Raw genomic sequence first — 8,284 nt, 5'->3', positions numbered from 1 at the left:
CTGTCATCAAGGCAAAGGGTGGCTATTTGAAGATTCTCAAATATAAAATACATTTTGATTTGTTTAACACTTTTTCGGTTACTACATGATTCCATATGTGTTATTTCATAGTTTTGATGTCTTCACTATTATTCTACAATGTAAAACATTTTAAAAATAGAGAAAAACCCTTGAATGTACACCCCCTCGATGTCCAGAGGAGGTGGAGGAACCTCCCGCACCTCAGACTCCTGGAGCGGACCAACCACCACCGGCCTGAGGAGAGACACATGAAACCGGGGCCTCACTGCGGTGACGGTCAGCGTTGGCCTTCTGACGATGCACGGCGCGATGGAGGTGAACGTGAGCAGCGTTCCACGTCTCCTCCATGTGCCGAAACCAGTCATCCACTGCAGGAGCCTCGGTCTGGCTCTGGTGCCACGGTGCCAGAACTGGTTGGTAACCTAAAACACATTGGAATGGCATTAGGTTAGTAGAGGAGTGTCGGAGAGAGTTCTGGCCATGGCAAGAACACCGACCAGTTGGAAGTTACAATCTATCTGCAATATTAAGCTGATCTACCCCAACAAAATAATAATAATTATAATAAAAATAATTAAAAAAGAACACCGACCACTCCCCCGGCTGGTCCTGGCAGTAGGACCGCAGGAACCTACCCACATCCTGATTTACCTGTTCCACCTGCCCATTTGACTCGGGGTGGAACCCAGACCGAGACCCCCAGACGTTCCATGAACGCCTTCCAAACCTTGGACGTGAACTGGGGACCTCGGTCGGACACTATATCCTCTGGCACCCCGTAGTGCCGGAAGACGTGAGTAAACAGGGCCTCCGCAGTCTGCAGGGCCGTGGAGAGACTGGGCAGTGGAAGGAGGTGGCAGGACTTGGAGAAGCGGTCCATAATGACCAGGATGGTGGTGTTACCTTGGGAGAGGGAAAGATCAGTCAAAAAATCAATACTCAGGTGAGACCATGGTCATTGTGGAACTGGTAACAGTTGTAGCTTACCCGCTGGGAGGTGCCTAGGTGCCTTACTCTGGGCGCACACCGAGCAGAAGGAGACATACACCCTCACGTCCTTAGCCAAGGTAGGCCACCAGTACTTTCCGATCAAGCAGCGCACTGTACGACCAATACCTGGGTGACCAGAGGAGGGTGACGTGTGTGCCCAGTAGATCAGACGATCACGGATAAGAGCAGGCACATACTGCAGCCCAGCTGGACACTGAGGTGGAGATGGATCTGTGCGTAACGCCTGCTCTATATCCGCGTCCATCGCCCATACTACCGGCGCCACAATGCAGGAGGCCAGGAGTATGGGAGTGTTGTCTCTGGGCCTCTCCTCTGTGTCGTACAGCCGGGACAGTGCGTCTGCCTTCATGTTCTTCGTACCCGGAATGTATGACAGTGTAAAATCAAACCGGGTGAAGAATAGGGCCCACCTGGCCTGGCGAGGATTCAGCCTCCTCGCTGCCCGGATGTACTCCAGGTTAGGGTGGTCCATCCAGACGAGGAAAGGGTGTTTTAGCCCCTTCGAGCCAATGCCTCCACACGGTCAAAGCTCGGACAACAGCCAACAGCTCCCGATCACCAACGTTGTAGTTCTGCTCCGCAGGGCTGAGCTTCTTAGAGAAGAAGGCACAGGGGCGAAGCTTGGGTGACATGCCTGAGGGTTGGGACAGGACAGCGCCTATCCCTACCTCGGACGCATCCACCTCCACTACGAACGGAAGTGATGGATCGGGATGGGCCAGTACCGGGGCTGAGGTGAACAGACCCCGCAGTCTCCTGAAGGTCAGGTCAGCCTCAGCAGACCAGCGGAGCCGGGATGGCCCGCCCTTCAACAGGGATGTAATGTGAGCTGCAACCTTGTTAAACCTCCGATAGTAGTTGGCAAAGCCACGGAAGCGCTGCACCTCCTTAACCGTGGTTGGAGTCGGCCAATTACTCACGGCTGAAATGTGATCTCCCTCCATCTCCACACCTGAGGTGGTAATGCGGTATCCGAGGAAGGAGACGGACTGCTGGAAAAACATACACTTTTCTGCCTTGGCATAAAGGTAATTTTCCAACAGTCGGGCCAGCACTTTGCGAACCAGGGACATATGCTTGGCGCGAGTAGCGGAATACACCAGGATGTCATTGATGTAGACCACCACACTGCGACCAAGCATGTCCCGAAACACCTCGTTCACAAAGGACTGGAAGACGGATGGAGCATTCATCAAACCGTAGGGCATCACCAGGTATTCATAATGCCCCGTGGTTGTGCTGAATGCTGTCTTCCACTCATCTCCCTCTCGGATATGCACCAGGTTGTACGCACTCCTGAGATCTAGCTTAGTGAAGAAGCGCGCCCCATGCATTGACTCAATCACTGAAGGAATGAGGGGGAGAGGATAACTAAATCTAATTGTCTCCTTGTTCAGTGGTCGATAGTCAATGCACGGGCGCAGACCGCCGTCTTTCTTCTTCACAAAGAAAAACTAGAGGAGGCAGGTGAAGTGGAGGGACGAATATACCCCTGGCCCAGGGACTCGGAGACGTATGTTTCCATAGCCTCCGTTTCAGCCTGCGAAAGGGGGTACACATGACTCCTGGGAGGTACAGCGTCTACCCGAAGGTATATCGCGCAATCCCCCGCCCGATGAGGTGGCAATTTAGTCGCACGCATCTTAGAAAACGTGTGCGCCAAATCAAGGTATTCGGGGGGAATGCGCACGGTGGAGGTACCGTTTGGACTTTCCACCGTGGGTTACACCAACGGAAACATCTAGACACCTACCCTGACACTCTCACGACCACCCCGTGAGAGCCCTCTGTGGCCATGAGAAGGTGGGGTTGTGGAGTGCTAGCAAGGGATACCTTATACCACAGGGAAATCAGGAGACTAAATAATCGAAAAAATAACCTGCTCACAATGTGTCTCCTGGGTGATCATGGTGACTGGTATAGTGACTTCCGTAACAAACCTGGACCCTAATGGTCGACTATCGAGTGCTCTGATTGGGAGTGGAATGGACCAGGGAACCAATGAAATGCCTTGACAGCGTGCGAATACCATGTCCATAAAGTTCCCAGCTGCGCCTGAATCGACTAGCGCCTTACACTGGGGAACTACCATGTGATCGGGAAAGTGGATGGGTAGGGTACAGTGCGCAGCAGAGGGCTCTGAACAAGTGTGGGTGTTCGATACCTGGGGTGATGCGTGAGTGCCCTGCCTGCCGCCTCCAGGCCCAAAATAACATTGACTATGACGTGTGGTGTACTGTCCCTTCGTCCACTCTATCGGCCAGCGGCTGCACCCAGCTCCATCGGCTCAGGATCCGAGTCGTCCGAGGTGGAAAGGGGCAGACCCCTACCAGGATGTCCTCTGGCTGCCAGCAGGTTGTCCAAACGAATGGCCATGTCCACCGGTTTATTGAAGGACAACATGGTGTCCCGGCAGGCTAGCTCCCGTCGGACGTCCTCCCGCAGATGGCACCGGAAATGGTCGATCAGGGCCCGCTCGTTCCACCCGGACCCCGCTGCCAGCGTCCAAAACTCCAATGCGAAGTCCTGCGCGGTCTTCATCCCCTGCCTCAGGTGGACCAGCCGCTCGCCCGCCTCTCGACCCTCGGGCAGGTGATCGAAGACCACCTGAAAAAGGCGAGCGAACTCCCCGTAGTCCTCCAACGCGGCTCCTCCTTCCTTCCACTCCGCGTTGGCCCACTCCAGGGCTTTCCCACAGAGGCAGGAAACGAGGACGGACACCTTCTCCCGCTCCGTTGGCGCCGGCCTGATGCTGGAGAAGTACAGCTCCATTTGGAGGAGGAATCCCTGGCACAGCGCCGCCGTCCCATCAAACACCCGTGGTCGGGATATCTGGATCCCTCCGGGTGCTGGGGTGTAGGTGGCTCGATCCGGTTGGCCAGCTGGTCTCGACAGATCAGGTCCTCTCCTCCCCAGGCGTTGGATGACCTGAAGAACCCGATCCATCGCTTCCCCCAAGCTGGCCAGCATCGTGGAATGCTCTTGGACTCGTGCCACGACTCCAGGCATGCGCTCTTCCCCCGCTGACTCCATAGCGGGTGGGTGATTCTGTGATGAGTGTGATGAAAGGAGTCAGGCGCAGGAGGGTAATCACCGAATACAGAGTTTATTCCTTCATTGACACAAAAATGTGCTCAAATAGCGATTAACGAAACAGGCACAAGGGAAACTCTCATCCCTGGCAAATACACTGTAACGGTATAATCCAATAATACATAGGCAACAATATGTTACGAGTAGCTCTAATAATCATCCACAAGGGGGCAGAGGAAACACTTATACAATGACTAATGAGGGGATTAGAACCAGGTGTGTGTGATTGACAAGACAAGACAAATGTGATGATGATTGGGGCGGCAGTGGTTAGTAAACCGGTGACCCGAACAAGGAGGGGAGGCAGCCTCGGCCGAAGTCATGACATTGGATCCCTCCACAGCCTCATAGAGGATGTAGATAATTTTTCTAACCTCTTTGGATTACAACCAAATTATGATAAGTGTACTATAACAAAAAAATACAGCTTTTACATTACTGTGTAGTTTACCAATAAAATGTTCTGACGGACATACTCGGTATTCATATCCCAAAAGAAAGAAATTATCTCACTACAATACATTTTTAAAGAAAATTAGCAAAAATAGATAAGATCTCGCTACCATGGAAAGGAAAATACCTGTCTATTTGTGGAAAAATCACCCTGATTAACTCTTTAGTATTATCCCAGTTTACCTATTTGCTTACGGTTTTGCCTACGCCTAGCAAACAGTTTTTTCAATAATATGAGAAAAAAAAAATATTCCATTTTATTTGGAATGGCAAGCCAGACAAAATTAAACGGCCTATTTATATAATGAATATGAATTCGGAGGACAGAAATGATTAAATATGAAAGCATTAGACCTATCACTAAAAGCTTCAGTCATACAAAAGTTATACTTAAATCCGAACTGGTTCTCTAGCAAATTAGTAAGATTGGATCAACCCGTGTTCAAGAATGGCCTTTTCCCCTTTATTCAGATTAAAACCTCTAACTTTCGGTTATTTGATAATGAAATAATCTCCAAAATATCATTATTTTTAAACAAGCCATAGAAAGTTGGTTGCAATTTCAGTTTAATCCACCAGAAAAGACAGAACCAATATTACAACAAATATTATGGTTAAACTCAAATATACTAATTGATAAAAAACCATTATTTTGGGATAAAAAAAAGAAAAAAACGGTATAATCTTTGCAAATGAAATCATAAATAGGACTGGTGGAGTTATGGCACATACTGTATGCAGCTAACATAAATATATGGAAATGTCTGCTCTATCCAAAATTACAACCAACTAATTGCAGCATTACCGCAAAAATGGAAGAGCCAAGTGGAAGTGGGAGAAAGTAAGGAACTTGTCTGTCGGCCCTTTATTAAAGACTAAAACTGGCAAAAAAAAATTGAGAGCAATAAAAAAACAGTTTCATTTAAGGGCAAAAAAATGGTTTATGAACTGATACACAAAATGACGCCGGATTCAAAAATTAGATTTTTTCAATTTAAGTTATTATACAAAATTCTTGCAAGCAATAGCATATTACATAAATGGGGGATACAATCTTCCCAGCTCTGCAGATTTTGCTGTGAAGAGACAGAATCATTAGATCATTTATTTTGATACTGTTCACATGCTTATTTTTGTTTGCAGGTTTGGGAATGGATGAAGAATTGCAACATTTACCTGGAGTCTCTGCAGATAGCAATGCTGGATGATCTGAAAAGTCATAGTCAATCGATCAATAATATAATAATACTCTTAGCAAAAAATTTGTATCTTTAATTTACAATCTGTAGAAACTATGAGAATAGAAAGGTTCAGAACTTTTGTGAAACATCAAAGCACATTTGAAAAATATATGGCAAATAGAACTCAAAACTGGATGGTCTTCAGAGATAGATGGGAGGGGTTGAGCGGAGCTGAAGGGTGGGACTAAAAATGCAAAAAAAAATAGATAACTCATGTAAAATATACTGTGTCCCTAAAATGTATAAGATGGAAGTTTACTCCAATTAGAGTGGTATGAAAATAATCAAGGAAAAAATATTAATAAAAATATTAATAAAAAATATAGATAAATGAGGGATTGGAAATTATGATGACAATTACATTGATAGAAGCCACAATCTAGTTGCAATATAAAAAAATTATAATAAAATAAAATGTAAAAAATTATAATATTTGTTTGTAATTTCTTATTGGGGGTTGAAGTTGTTCAGGGTCCTGTTGCTTCCAGACTTGATGCATCGGTACCGCTTACTGTGCTGTAGCAGAGAGAACAGTCTATGATTTGGATGTGTGGAATTTTTAGGGCCTTCCTCTGATACCGCCTGGTATAGAGGTCCTGGATGGCAGGGAGCTCGGCCCCAGAGATGTCCTGGGCCGTATGCATTACCCTCTGTAGCGCCTTGCGGTCCGATGCCAAGCAGTTGTCATACCAGGCGGTGATGCAGCCAGTCAAGATGCTCTCGATGGAGTAGTTAAAGAGCTCCTGAGGGTGAAGAGGCGTTATCGTTACCTTCTTCACGACTCTGTAGGTGTGAGTAAACCATGATCATTCCTTAGTGATGTGGACACCGAGGAATTTGAAGCTCTCGACCCGCTCCACTACAGACCCGTCGATGTGGATGGGGGTGTGCTTGGCCCTCCGTTTCCTATACAGTGGCTTGCGAAATAATTCACCCCTCTTGGCATTTTTCCTATTTTGTTGCCTTACAACCTGGAATTAAAATGAATTTTTGGGGGGTTTGTATCATTTGATTTACACAACATGTCTACCACTTTGAAGATGCAAAATACAGCAATCTTTAAGTCATACCACAGATTCTCAATTGGATTGAGGTCTGGGCTTTAACTAGGCCATTCCAAGACATTTAAATGTTTCCCCTTAAACCACTCGAGTGTTGCTTTAGCAGTATGCTTAGGGGCATTGTTCTGCTGGAATGTGAACCTCCGTCCCAGTCTCAAATCTCTGGAAGACTGAAACAGGTTTCCCTCAAGAATTTCCCTGTATTTAGCGCCATCCATCATTCCTTCAATTCTGACCAGTTTCCCAGTCCCTGCCGATGAATAACATCCCCACAGCATGATGCTGCCACCACCATGCTTCACTGTGGGGATGGTGTTCTCGGGGTGATGAGAGGTGTTGGGTTTGCGCTCAATTTTAGTCTCATTTGACCATAGTACCTTCTTCCATATGTTTGGGGAGTCTCCCACATGCATTTTGGCGAACACCAAATGTGTTTGCTTATTTTTTTCTTCAAGCAATGGCTTTTTTCTGGCCACTCTTCAGTAAAGCCCAGCTCTGTGGAGTGTACGGCTTAAAGTGGTCCTATGGACAGATACTCCAATCTCCGCTGTGGAGCTTTGCAGCTCCTTCAGGGTTATCTTTGGTCTCTTTGTTGCCTCTCTGATTAATTAATTATTTAATGCCCTCCTTGCCTGGTCTGTGAGTTTTGGTTGGTGGCCCTCTCTTGGCAGGTTTGTTGTGCCATATTCTTTCCATTTCTTAATAATGGATTTAATGGTGCTCCTTGGGATGTTCAAAGTTTCGGATATTTTTGAATAACCCAACCCTGATCTGTACTTCTCCACAACTTTGTCCCTGACCTGTTTGGAGAGCTCCTTGGTCTTCATGGTGCCGCTTGCTTGGTGGTGCCCCTTGCTTAGTGGTGTTGCAGACTCTGGGGCCTTTCAGAACAGGTGTACATATACTGAGATCATGTGACAGATCATGTGACACTTAGATTGCACACAGGGGGACTTTAGTTAAGTCATTATGTGATTTCTGGAGGTAATTGGTTGCACCAGATCTTATTTAGGGGCTTTATAGCAAAGGGGGTGAATACATATGCACACACCACTTTTCCAATATTAATTTTTTAGAATTTTTTGAAACAAGTTATTTTTGTAATTTCACTTCACCAATTTGGACTATTTTGTGTATGTCCATTATATGAAATCCAAATAAAAATCCATTTAAATTACAGGTTGTAATGCAACAAAATAGGAAAAACGCCAAGGGGGATGAATACTTTTGCAATGCACTGTAGTCCACGATCAGCTCGTTTGTCATTCTGATGTTGAGTGAAAGGTTGTTGTCCTGGCTCCACACTGCCAGGTCTCTGACCTCCTCCCTATAGGCTGTCTCATTGTCACCGGTGATCAGGCCTACCACCGTTGTGTCGTCAGCAAACTTGATTATGGTGTTGGA

The sequence above is a fragment of the Coregonus clupeaformis genome, chromosome 14 (genome assembly GCF_020615455.1).
Source record: "Coregonus clupeaformis isolate EN_2021a chromosome 14, ASM2061545v1, whole genome shotgun sequence".
Classification (NCBI taxonomy): domain Eukaryota; kingdom Metazoa; phylum Chordata; class Actinopteri; order Salmoniformes; family Salmonidae; genus Coregonus; species Coregonus clupeaformis.
Note: the sequence above shows the minus strand (reverse complement) of the source record.